Genomic DNA, 14,150 nt, shown 5'->3' with positions numbered 1-14,150 from the left:
TGGAATGATCATATAAAATCAATTGTTGGTAAGGTGGGTGTCAGGTTGAGATTCATTGGGAGGGTCCTTAGAAAATGTAGTCCGTCAACAAAGGAGGTGGCTTACAAAACAGTAGTTCGACCTATACTTGAGTATTGCTCATCAGTGTGGGATCTGTACCAGGTCGGGTCGACAGAGGAGATAGAGAAGATCCAAAGAAGAGCGGCGCGTTTCGTCACAGGGTTATTTGGTAATCGTGATAGCGTTACGGAGATGTTTAGCAAACTCAAGTGGCAGACTCTGCAAGAGAGGCGCTCTGTAGCGGGGTGTGCAGGTTTCTTGAGGGTTCGTTTCTGGATGAGGTATCGAATATATTGCTTCCCCCTACTTATACCTCCCGAGGAGATCACGAATGTAAAATTAGACAGATTGTAGCGCGCATGGAGGCTTTCCGGCAGTCGTTCTTCCCGCGAACCATACGCGACTGGAACAGGAAAGGGAGGTAATGACAGTGGCACGTAAAGTGCCCTCCGCCACACAATGTTGGGTGGCTTGCGGAGTATAAATGTAGATGTAGAAGGGAGTCCTGAATCTAATCACATACCCGATTAGTTTATAACTAACTGCATAATATGAAAACAAGTCTGAGGTCACTATTAATGTTGCCTGGTAGGTATTTAATGGCGTAATGCGCCGACTGCTGCTCAGTTCCTCGGCATGTACGGGACCCCTCGTCCATTATTCATCAGACTGTGGAGCCCCACGACTTTCTGACCTGGACCGGCTGTCGCAGCTGTGGCTGGGGACACTCGGGAGCCGGCGAGGAATCTCGGCGACCCCCCTGTCGCCCCCCCTCCCCCCTCTGACACCTCCCTGCAGCCAACACAGTGGGTTTTTCAATTATCTCGGCGCCATGTCGACCCCGGCAATGACAAATGCGCGCGCCTTTGACGCTCGCCCAGGCGGCCGCTGTAGCTGCCAATCAAGCCCAGCGACTTCCCCCCCCCCCCCCCCTTCAGTTCCCTACCGACGCCCTTCAGCCCTTTGCTGAGATGTCCTCCTCTGATTGCGCCGGCCAATGGCGGCACCCATTTGTCACGTGACCCGCGCCCTTGGGATGCTGTTGGCCGTCGCGTCCGCTCTGGACCCTAGGCGCCTGAGATTCCTCTGCGTGTTCCGGACGGTCGCGGCGTCACCGTCATCGCTGCTCATTCAGACTCTTCTCGCTCACACCTCGTGACAGCCCCCCACTTAAATCTAATGGATAGTTACAATGGAGGGCCTGGACCATGCTGAACACGCAATACACCGAGGTAACAAAAGCCGTAGGACAGCGACATGAAAATACGTAGATGGCGATAGTATCACGTGCTCAAGGGCAGTGAATTGGCGGAGCTGTCATTTGTACTCAAGCGATTCATGTGAAATGGTTCCCTTCGTGATTACGGCAGCGAATTGTAAATGGTTGTGAAAACACACTTGACCTCTTAGCCACAAACAATCCAGAGCTGATAGTGAGTGATGTGTCGCCGGAAGTGCCGACACAGTGTGATTTGAGGGGACCGAAATGCACGCTATAAACACACGAAGGATGGCGTGAGGTCTGAAACAGGATACGTAATGAATGCTATAAAGAAAAGTACGTAGCTGCTGGAATACTTACCTTTAATCCATGCTCGTATACATCGTTCTTGATGAGACATGCTTCATACGATAACTATCAATTGCTATGGCGCCTTGCTAGGTCGTAGCCATGGACTTAGCTGAAGGCTATTCTAACTATCTGCTCGGCCAAGGAACGAGGCTTCGTCCGTGTAGTCGCTAGCCAAGTCGTCCGTACAACTGGGGCGAGTGCTAGTACGTCTCTCTAGACCTGCCGTGTGGTGGCGCTCGGTCTGCTATCACTGAAAGTGGCGACACACGGGTCCGACATGTACTAAATGGACCGCGGCCGATTTAAAGCTACCACCTAGCAAGTGTGGTGTCTGGCGGTGACACCACAGAGAGCATCACGACTGATACAGGGATTAGTGATCACAAGGTCGTTGTAGCTAGGCTCAATACCGTTTCCTCCAAATCCACCAGAAACAAACGCAAACTAATTTTATTTAAAAAACCGGATAAAGTGTCACTAGAAGCCTTCCTAAGAGACAATCTCCATTCCTTCCGAACTGACTATGCAAGGAACTGATCCCCCATGGTACACAAAACAGGTCCGAACGCTGTTGCAGAGGCAACAGAAAAAGCATGCAAAGTTCAGAAGAACGCGAAATCCCGATGATTGGCTAAAATTTATAGACGCGCGAAATTTGGCACGGACTTCAATGCGAGATGCCTTTAATAGGTTCCACAACGAAACATTGTCTCGAAATTTGGTAGAAAATCCGAAGAAATTCTGGTCGTATGTAAAGTACACAAGCGGCAAGACGCAGTCAATACCTTCGCTGCGCAGTGCCGATGGTACTGTTACCGACGACTGTGCGGCTAAAGCGGAATTGTCGAACGCAGTTTCCCGAAATTCCTTCACCAGGGAAGACGAATGGAATATTCCAGAATTTGAAACACGAACAGCTGCTAGCATGAGTTTCTTAGAAGTAGATACCTTAGGGGTTGCGAAGCAACCCAAATCGCTTGATACGGGCAAGTCTTCAGGTCCAGATTCTATACCGACTAGGTTCCTTTCAGATTACGCTGATACAATAGCTCCCTACTTAGCAATCATATACAACCGCTCGCTCACCGATAGATCTGTACCTACAGATCGGCAAATTGCGCAGGTCGCACCAGTGCTTAAGAAGGGTAGTAGGAGTAATCCATCGAACTACAGACCTATATCATTGACGTCGGTTTGCAGTAGGGTTTTGGAGCATATATTGTATTCAAACATTATCAATCACCTCGAAGGGAACGATCTATTGATACGTAATCAGCATGGTTTCAGAAAACATCGTTCTTGTGCAACGCAGCTAGCTCTTTATTCGCACGAAGTAATGGCCGCTATCGACAGGGGATCTCAAGTTAATTCCGTATTTATAGATTTCCGGAAAGCTTTTGACACCGTTCCTCATAAGCGACTTCTAATCAAGCTGCGGGCTCATGGGGTATCGTCTCAGTTGTGCGACTGGATTCGTGATTTCCTGTCAGGAAGGTCGCAGTTCGTAGTAATAGACGGCAAATCATCGAGTAATACTGAAGTGATATCAGGTGTTCCCCAGGGAAGCGTCCTGGGACCTCTGCTGTTCCTGATCTACACTCCTGGAAATTGAAATAAGAACACCGTGAATTCATTGTCCCAGGAAGGGGAAACTTTATTGACACATTCCTGGGATCAGATACATCACATGATCACACTGACAGAACCACAGGCACATAGACACAGGCAACAGAGCATGCACAATGTCGGCACTAGTACAGTGTATATCCACCTTTCGCAGCAATGCAGGCTGCTATTCTCCCATGGAGACGATCGTAGAGATGCTGGATGTAGTCCTGTGGAACGGCTTGCCATGCCATTTCCACCTGGCGCATCAGTTGGACCAGCGTTCGTGCTGGACGTGCAGACCGCGTGAGACGACGCTTCATCCAGTCCCAAACATGCTCAATGGGGGACAGATCCGGAGATCTTGCTGGCCAGGGTAGTTGACTTACACCTTCTAGAGCACGTTGGGTGGCACGGGATACATGCGGACGTGCATTCTCCTGATGGAACAGCAAGTTCCCTTTCCGGTCTAGGAATGGTAGAACGATGGGTTCGATGACGGTTTGGATGTACCGTGCACTATTCAGTGTCCCCTCGACGATCACCAGTGGTGTACGGCCAGTGTAGGAGATCGCTCCCCACACCATGATGCCGGGTGTTGGCCCTGTGTGCCTCGGTGGTATGCAGTCCTGATTGTGGCGCTCACCTGCACGGCGCCAAACACGCATACGACCATCATTGGCACCAAGGCAGAAGCGACTCTCATCGCTAAAGACGACACGTCTCCATTCGTCCCTCCATTCACGCCTGTCGCGACACCAATGGAGGCGGGCTGCACGATGTTGGGGCGTGAGCGGAAGACGGCCTAACGGTGTGCGGGACCGTAGCCCAGCTTCATGGAGACGGTTGCGAATGGTCCTCGCCGATACCCCAGGAGCAACAGTGTCCCTAATTTGCTGGAAAGTGGCGGTGCGGTCCCCTACGGCACTGCGTAGGATCCTACGGTCTTGACGTGCATCCGTGCGTCGCTGCGGTCCGGTCCCAGGTCGACGGGCACGTGCACCTTCCGCCGACCACTGGCGACAACATCGATGTACTGTGGAGACCTCACGCCCCACGCGTTGAGCAATTCGGCGGTACGTCCACCCGGCCTCCCACATGCCCACTATACGCCCTCGCTCAAAGTCCGTCAACTGCACATACGATTCACGTCCACGCTGTCGCGGCATGCTACCAGTGTTAAAGACTGCGATGGAGCTCCGTATGCCACGGCAAACTGGCTGACACTGACGGCGGCGGTGCACAAATGCTGCGCAGCTAGCGCCATTCGACGGCCAACACCGCGGTTCCTGGTGTGTCCGCTGTGCCGTGCGTGTGATCATTGCTTGTACAGCCCTCTCGCAGTGTCCGGAGCAAGTATGGTGGGTCTGACACACCGGTGTCAATGTGTTCTTTTTTCCATTTCCAGGAGTGTATATAAATGACCTAGGTGAGAATCTGAGCAGTTCTCTGAGGTTGTTCGCAGATGATGCTCTAATTTACCGTCTAGTAAGGTCATCCGAAGACCAGTATCAGTTGCAAAGCGATTTAGAAAAGATTGCTGTATGGTGTGGCAAGTGGCAGTTACCGGTAAATAACGAAAAGTGTGAGGTGATCCACATGAGTTCCAATAGAAATCCGTTGGACTTCGATTACTCGATAAATAGTACAATTCTCAAGGCTGTCAATTCAACTAAGTACCCGGGTGTTAAAATTACGAACAACTTCAGTTGGAAAGACCACATAGATAATATTGTGGGGAAGGCGAGCCAAAGGTTGCGTATCATTGGCAGGACACTTAGAAGATGCAACAAGTCCACTAAAGAGACAGCTTACCTTTACACTCGTTCGTCCTCTGTTAGAATATTGCTGCGCGGTGTGGGATCCTTGCCAGGTGGGATTGACGGAGGACATCAGAAGGGTGCAAAGAAGGGCAGTACGTTTTGTGTCATCACGTAATAGGGGAGTGTGGCAGATATGATACGCAAGTTGGGATGGAAGTCATTAAAGCAAAGACGTTTTTCGTCGCGGCGAGATCTATTTACGAAATTTCAGTCACCAACTTTCTCTTCCGAATGCGAAAATATTTCGTTGAGCCCAACCTACATAGGTAGGAATGATCATCAAAATAAAATAAGAGAAATCAGAGCTCGAACAGAAAGGTTTAGGTGTTCATTTTTCCCGCGCGCTGTTCGGGAGTGGAATGGTAGAGAGATAGTATGATTGTGGTTCAATGAACCCTCTGCCAAGCACTTAAATGTGAATTGCACAGTAATCATGTAGATGTAGATGTAGATGATGCGAATTAACAGACTGAACTGCAGTTGGAGCTAGGCGCATGGAATATCCTATTCCGAAAATCGTTAGGGAATTCAATACTTTGAGATCCACAGTGTCAACAGATATTACCCCTCACCACGGAAAACACAGTGGCCAACGGTCTTCACTTAACGACCGAGAGCAGCGGCGATTGTGTAGAGTTGTCGGTACTAAGAGACAAGCAACACTACGTGAAATAACCCCAGAATTCCATGTGGGACTTAACGATGAACGTATCCGTTAGGACACTGCTGCGAAATTAGGCGTTAATGGGCCACGTGTGTTGGCAACGAACGCGAGTGCCAATTCTAACAGCGGCTCTCCTGGGCTAGCGACCATATCGGTTGGACCCTAGACAACTGGAAAATCGTGGCCTGGTCAGACGAGTCCCGGTTTTACCTGGTGATAGGGTTTGAGAGTAGTACAGACCTCACGAAGCCATGGACCCGAGTTGTCAACTTGGCATTGTGCAAGCTGGTGGTAGCTCCATAATGCTGTAGGCTGTGTTTACATGGAAGGGACTGGGTTCTCTGGTCCGACTTAATCGATCATTGACTTGGTGACCACTTGAAGCCGTTGGACTTCATGCTCCAAAAAAACGATGGCATTTTTGTGGATGACAATTGTGTGCGCCTGTCCTAGGTCCTTCTTAAAAACGGGAGTGACCTGCGCTATCTTCCAGTCGCTAGGTACCCTTCGCTGATAGAGCTATATTCGATAAATTACTTCTAGAAGGGCAGGTATCTCATGTGGCGCTGATCTCTTTCCACTACTAAGCGATTGTAATTGTTTTTCTGTTCCGCGGTCGGTTATCCCCATATCTGCCATTCTGACGTTCCTACGACAGCTGGAAGGAGGGACCGTTTAGCGATCTTCCACGGTGAGACAATCTTGGAAGAACTGATTCAGTATTTCGGCCTTCTCTCTGTCATCTTCCTTTTCGGCGCCGCCGGCAGTTGCGACCGAGCGGTTCTACGCGCTTGAGTGTGGAACCACGCGACAGCTACGGTCGCAGGTTCGAATCCTGCCTCGGGCATGCATGTGTGTGATGTCCTTTGGTTAGTTACGTTTAAGCAGTTCTAAGTTCTAGGCGACTGATGACCTCAGATGTTAAGTCCCATAGTGCTCAGAGCTATTTGAATCATTTTTTTTTTCGACGCCAGTATTGTCACTGAGTGAATGAACAGATAATTTTGACCCATTTACTGATGTTACATTCGACCAAAACTGTGCAAGTTAGTAGTAGCTCCATAATGGTGTGGAGTGTGTTTACATGGAATGGACTGGGTCCTCTGGTCCGACTGAATTGATCATTGACTTGGAGACCATTTACAGCCATTCATGGACTTCATGCTCCAAAAAAACGATGGCATTTTTGTGGATGACAATGCGCCAAGTCACGGGCGCTACAATTGTTCGCGACTGGGTTGAGCAACATTCTGGACAATTCGAACGAGTGATTTGGCCACCCAGATCGCCTGACGTTAATCTTGGTGAACATTTATGGGATATAATGGAGAGTTCAGTTCGTGCATAAAACAGTGCACCGGCAACACTTTCGCAGTTATGGACCACTGTAGAGGCTGTATGGCTCAGTGTTTCTGCAGGGGACTTCCAACGACTTGATGAGTCCATGTCAAGTCGAACTGCAGCACTACCCCGGACAGGAGGTGGTCCGACACAATATTAGAAGGTATCCATTGACTTTTGTCACCTCAGTACAAAGCTGCGGGATTAGATGACCCGTGTACTGAACAAATAAAAATGTTTCGTTAAACAACTGTGGAATGGATACTAGCTATGATGAGTAACTGTGTTCTTAAAATGCAAATTGTTAAGATCTCTCTTTCTGTTTTTCTGAGTTATCAGTCTTCGACTGCCAGAATGAGATTTTCACTCTGCAGCGGAGTGTGCGCTGATATGAAACTTCCTGGCAGAGTAAAACTGTGTGCCAGACCGAGACTCGAACTCGGGACCTTTGCCTTTCGCGGGCAAGTGCTCTACCATCTGAGCTACCCAAGCACGACTCTCAGTCTTTGACTGATTTGATGCGGTCCACCACGAGTTCCTCTCCAGTGTCAACCTCTTCATCTCAAAGTAGCACTTGCAACCTACATCCTGAATTATTTGCTGCATATTCCAATGTCTGTCTTCCCACCACTACCCTTCACTCCCACACCCACCCCTTCAGTTTCCGCACGGAGTGGTCGCGTGGTTTTAGGCGCGATGTCACGGATTTCGCGGTCCCTCGCGCCGGAGTTTCGAATCCTGCCTCGGGCATGGGTGTGTGTGTTGTTCTTAGCATAAGTTAGTGTGTAAGTCTAGGGACTGATGACCTCAGCAGTTTTGTCCCTCAGGAATTCACACACATTTGAACATTTTCCCCCCCTTCAGTTTTTACTCTCTACGTCTTCCTCCAGTAGCAAGCAAGTTATTCCGTGACGTCTTAAAACGTGTTCTATCACCCTGTCCCTTCTTCTTGTCAATATTCTTTTCCTCGCCGATTCTGTAGAGAATCTCCTCATTCATTATCAGTCGACCTAATTTTCAACATTTTCCTGTAACACCACATCTCAAATGCTTAGACTCACTTCTGGTCCGGTTCTCAGAAATTGCTTATGCAAATGAAGGTGTAGGCTTCATAGTAAGAAGTTAAGTCAATTAATCTTCGTACATCCATAGTTGAAATGGAGGACAGTGGGACGTCAGCTGATATAAATTTACATTAAAAATGAAGAAATTCCTCCGGCTGTATTTAGGGTGTCGATTTTATTTTGGCAACTAGTTTCAACGTTGTAACAGTGTCATCTTCAGGCCAATACACTTGTTGACGTCAACTGCGTGCGGCTGATACTAGAAGTCAGTGGTGAGGTACGGACGTGCTGCGTGTGGAAGGTGGTTAGTAACTAGTAACTAGTGTGGAAGGTGGTTAGTAACTAGTGTGGAAGGCAGTTAGTAACTAGTTACTAACCACCTACCACACGGAGCACGTCCGTATCTCACCACTGACTTGTAGCATCAGTTGACGTCAACAAATGTATGGGCCTGAAGATGACGTTGATACAACGTTGAAACTAGTTGCCAAAATAAAATCGACACCCTAAATACAGCTGGAGGAATTTCTTCATTTTTAATATAAAGTCAATTATTATCCGCAAAGTAGTTATAAAATTTTATTGTCAACAAGTAGGAAACTTATAAGAACATCATTTTTCGACATAGTATCCTTGCGTTTCAACGAACTTGGTCCATCGTTCTACAAGCTTTCTGATGTCCTCATAAAAGAAGGTTTTCGGATGAGATGAGAGCCAGGAATGCACCGCTTCTTTCACTTCTTCGTCCGAGACAAATCGACGGCCCCTTAATGCCTGTTTGAGCGGACCAAACAAGTGATAGTCAGAAGGGGCAAGATCTGGACTATATGGAGGATGGTCCAGTACTTCAAATTTGAGTTTCTGGAGCGTTTCAGCAGTGTGGGCAGCAGTATGCGGACGGGCATTGTCGTGCAACAACACAACACCTTTTGACAGCAATCCTCGGCGTTTGCTTCGAATTGCAGGTATCCCAATAATGTTCCAATACTGAATCTCGTGCGTCCCAAAAAACCGTAATCTTCAGCTTTCCTGCGGCCGGTCGGGTCTTGAACTTTTTCTTGCACAGCGAATTTGGATGTTTCCATTCCATACTCTGTCGTTTACTCACCGGCACGTAATGCTGGATCCATGTCTCGTCACCAGTAATGATCCTGTGCAAGAAGCTGTCCCCTTCGTTACCATAGCGACCAAAATGTTGTTTGCAGATGTCCAAGCGCGTTTGTTTATGCAACTGTGTGAGTTGTTTTGGGACCCATCTTGCACGAACCTTATGAAACCCAAGTCGGTTGCGGATGATTTCGTAGGCAGAACCGTGACTAATTTGCAAACGATGTGCCACTTCGTCAATAGTTAATCGTCTGTCTAAGAGAATCATTTCACGTGAACGTTCAATGGATTCTTCATTTGTGGCGGTAAACGGTCGTCCGGCTCCTTCATCTTGCGTAACACTTGTGAGACCATTTCGGAATTTTTCAATCGATTCCTAGACACCCCATTGTGGCAAAACACTGTTCCCGTACTGTACCGAAAGTCTTCGATGAATTTCGGCCCCTGATACGCCTTCCGACCACAAAAAACGGATCACTGAACGTTGCTCTTCTTTGTTGCAAGTAGACGGCGGAACAGCCATGACTAACAGCACGGCAGCGATAACGAAACTAACCTAGCGGCTTGAAAATTGCAAACATATAACAACAAATAAACAAAGCATGTGTCATCAACGTAAAACGACAGTACTACCAAAATAAACAAAAATATAACCAAATTGCGGATAATAATTGACTTACCCTCGTAGCAGACTTCTTTTGGCCAGGAATGCCGTTTTCCCCAGTGCTAGCGTGCTTTTTAGGTCCTCCTTGCCCCGTCCATTGTGCGTTATTTTGCGGCCAAGGTAGCAGAATTGCTTAACTTTCTGTACTTCGTGATCCCCGATTCTAATTTTAAGTTTCTCGCCATTCTCATTTCTGATACATCTCATTACTTTCATGTTTCTTCGATTTACTCGTATTGTGGACTAATCAGACTTACAAAAATTGTAACTTTTGAACTTCTCGTTTATAACTATAAATACACTGGCTTGTAAAACCGAAGTATGAAAGTAGCTTTCGTATGGCGTGTCCCTGCCAAGTAGCATAGCGCGATGAGGGACTATGCATAGAACTGCTACAGTATAGTAAATGAGACAAGGGAAAAAAATACGCAAAGATACGAACAGAAATGACACTTTTATTCAAAAGGAATAATCACAACGAAGGCACCGCTATTCATGATGATCCCTCTCACATTAGAAAAAGGAAGGCTCTGTTGCTGGCTGCATTGCACGTTCCCGCAGCTCGCTATATGATGGTAGGTTCAGGATTGTGGAACATGATCGCTCCGGTGTTCGAGGTGTTAGAGTGTGCGGAGGTTTAATGTTGCCTGGGCGCACTGACCTTCAAATCTTTGAACACGGTGCATTCGCTGGTCAACGTTATTGCGACACTATATTCCTCCCCCATGTGCGTCCTTTTTTATATAAAAATATTACGCTTTGGTGGGGTTTGAACACAGGACCGATGACATATTTGATTACTACCATTTTTCCGTCATTTCGTCTGTGGGGACGTCACGTGACATCCCTTCAAGTCCATCCCTGCATACTTCACTCACCTTTTGTTATTATTATTATTATTATTATTATTATCTCAAGGGGCAGATCGACCTATGATCCGAACACGCTAAACTAGTGTGCCAGTCCCCAGTCGTCGATACCACGGGTGACCCTAATCTCCACAGCCCCAGCAACGCTTATTGGATTTCTAAAGAATGCGAAGAAATCAAAAGCAGAAGGTCCGTCTATCTTTCTTTGTCAACTCCACATTGTATTGTATTGTATGTTAACCGGGGACCTAGAAACGACGGAGAGGCTCCATCCCCGCCGCAGCCACAGTGGTCCACAACCCCACGACGACTACCGCAGTCCACTTCACCCCTCCCATAGAGTAATGGTGGTGTACCTGTACGAGGAGAACTTGTTTGCGCAACATTCGTCGATATAGTGTAGCTGAGGCGGAATAAGGGGAACCAGCCCGCATTCCCCGAGGCAGATGGAAAACCTCCTAAGAACCAACCACAGACTCTCCGGTTCGTTCACTGGACCTCGACACAAATCCGCCGGGCGGATTCGTGCCGGAGACGAGGCGCTCCTTCCCGCCCGGAAAGCCGTGTTTAGACGGCATGCGGCGGGCGTCAACTCCATTTACTATCAGAGAGAAATATCCACAGCCGGATTTCGGGCCATTATCACAGAACAGGCGGGTTTTCGTCCGGCCAAGTCATGCTGTGGTCAGATCTTTAACCCCCACGTATCGTACAGAAGATGGTTACGTACGAAAGCAGATCACAGGCGCGGCTTTGATTCATCTCACAGAAACCTACGATGCAATCCGATATTGCAGTGCCACTGTTATTCTGAATTACAATGCAAAGTTCCTAAGGATACTCATGCACTGCGGCGATTACAGCCGTTATGAAATACATTAAATGTATTCGCAGCTGCGAATATGGGTAACTATGAGCTGTGGAATGGAATGACGACAACGAAAATTTGTGCCGGACGGGGAATCGAACCCGGTTTTACTGCTCATCACGAGCGGTCGCCTCACCGTCAGGTAGGAGACGAGGTACTGGCAGAATTGAAGCTCTGAGGACGGGTCGTGAGTCAAGCTTGGGTTGCTCAGTTGGTAGAGCACTTCCACGCGAAAGGCAAAGGTCCCGAGTTCGAGTCTCGGTCCGGCACACAGTTTTAATCTGTCAGGAAGTTTCATATCAGCGCACACTCCGCTGCAGAGTGAAAATCTCATTCTGGAAACATCCCCCAGGCTGTGGCTAAGCCATGTCTCCGCAGTATCCTTTCTTTCAGGAGTGCTAGTTCTGCAAGGTCTGCAGGAGAGCTTTTGTAAAGTTTGAATGGTACGAGACGAGGTACTGACACAAGTAAAGCCGTGAGGACGGGTCGTGAGTCGTGCTTGGGTAGCTCAGTTGGTAGAGCACTTGCCCGCGAAAGGCAAAGATCCCGAGTTCGAGTCTCGGTCCGGTACACAGTTTTAATCTGTCAGGAAGTTTCATATCAGCGCACACTCCGCAGCAGAGTGAAAATCTCATTCTGGAAACATCCCCCAAGCTGTGGCTAAGCGATGTCTCCCCAATATCCATTCTTTCAGGAGTGCTAGTTCTGCAAGGTCTGCAGGAGAGCTTCTGTAAAGTTTGGATGGTAGGAGACGAGGTACTGACACAAGGAAAGCTGTGAGGACGGGTCGTGAGTCTTCCTGGGGTAGCTCAGTTGGTAGAGCACTTGCCCGCGAAAGGCAAAGATCCCGAGTTCGAGTCTCGGTCCGGAACACAGTTTTAATCTGTCAGGAAGTTTCATATCAGCGCACACTCCGCTGCAGAGTGAAAATCTCATTCTGGAAACATCCCCCAGGCTGTGGCTAAGCCATGCCTTCCCAATATCCTTTCTTTCAGGAGTGCTAGATCTGCAAGGTCTGCAGGAGAGCTTTTGTAAAGTTTGAATGGTACGAGACGAGGTACTGACACAAGTAAAGCTGTGAGGACGGGTCGTGAGTCGTGCTTGGGTAGCTCAGTTGGTAGAGCACTTGCCCGCGAAAGGCAAAGATCCCGAGTTCGAGTCTCGGTCCGGTACACAGTTTTAATCTGTCAGGAAGTTTCATATCAGCGCACACTCCGCTGCAGAGTGAAAATCTCATTCTGGAAACATCCCCCAGGCTGTGGCTAAGCCATGCCTTCCCAATATCCTTTCTTTCAGGAGTGCTAGATCTGCAAGGTCTGCAGGAGAGCTTTTGTAAAGTTTGAATGGTACGAGACGAGGTACTGACACAAGTAAAGCTGTGAGGACGGGTCGTGAGTCGTGCTTGGGTAGCTCAGTTGGTAGAGCACTTGCCCGCGAAAGGCAAAGATCCCGAGTTCGAGTCTCGGTCCGGTACACAGTTTTAATCTGTCAGGAAGTTTCATATCAGCGCACACTCCGCTGCAGAGTGAAAATCTCATTCTGGAAACATCCCCCAGGCTGTGGCTAAGCCATGCCTTCCCAATATCCTTTCTTTCAGGAGTGCTAGATCTGCAAGGTCTGCAGGAGAGCTTTTGTAAAGTTTGAATGGTACGAGACGAGGTACTGACACAAGTAAAGCTGTGAGGACGGGTCGTGAGTCGTGCTTGGGTAGCTCAGTTGGTAGAGCACTTGCCCGCGAAAGGCAAAGATCCCGAGTTCGAGTCTCGGTCCGGTACACAGTTTTAATCTGTCAGGAAGTTTCATATCAGCGCACACTCCGCTGCAGAGTGAAAATCTCATTCTGGAAACATCCCCCAGGCTGTGGCTAAGCCATGCCTTCCCAATATCCTTTCTTTCAGGAGTGCTAGATCTGCAAGGTCTGCAGGAGAGCTTTTGTAAAGTTTGAATGGTACGAGACGAGGTACTGACACAAGTAAAGCTGTGAGGACGGGTCGTGAGTCGTGCTTGGGTAGCTCAGTTGGTAGAGCACTTGCCCGCGAAAGGCAAAGATCCCGAGTTCGAGTCTCGGTCCGGTACACAGTTTTAATCTGTCAGGAAGTTTCATATCAGCGCACACTCCGCAGCAGAGTGAAAATCTCATTCTGGAAACATCCCCCAAGCTGTGGCTAAGCGATGTCTCCCCAATATCCATTCTTTCAGGAGTGCTAGTTCTGCAAGGTCTGCAGGAGAGCTTCTGTAAAGTTTGGATGGTAGGAGACGAGGTACTGACACAAGGAAAGCTGTGAGGACGGGTCGTGAGTCTTCCTGGGGTAGCTCAGTTGGTAGAGCACTTGCCCGCGAAAGGCAAAGATCCCGAGTTCGAGTCTCGGTCCGGAACACAGTTTTAATCTGTCAGGAAGTTTCATATCAGCGCACACTCCGCTGCAGAGTGAAAATCTCATTCTGGAAACATCCCCCAGGCTGTGGCTAAGCCATGCCTTCCCAATATCCTTTCTTTCAGGAGTGCTAGATC

Source organism: Schistocerca piceifrons, chromosome 10, assembly GCF_021461385.2.
Source record: "Schistocerca piceifrons isolate TAMUIC-IGC-003096 chromosome 10, iqSchPice1.1, whole genome shotgun sequence".
In the NCBI taxonomy this organism is placed as follows: Eukaryota; Metazoa; Arthropoda; class Insecta; order Orthoptera; family Acrididae; genus Schistocerca; species Schistocerca piceifrons.
The sequence above is the reverse complement of the archived record's forward strand: the minus strand, read 5'-3'. Positions refer to the sequence as shown.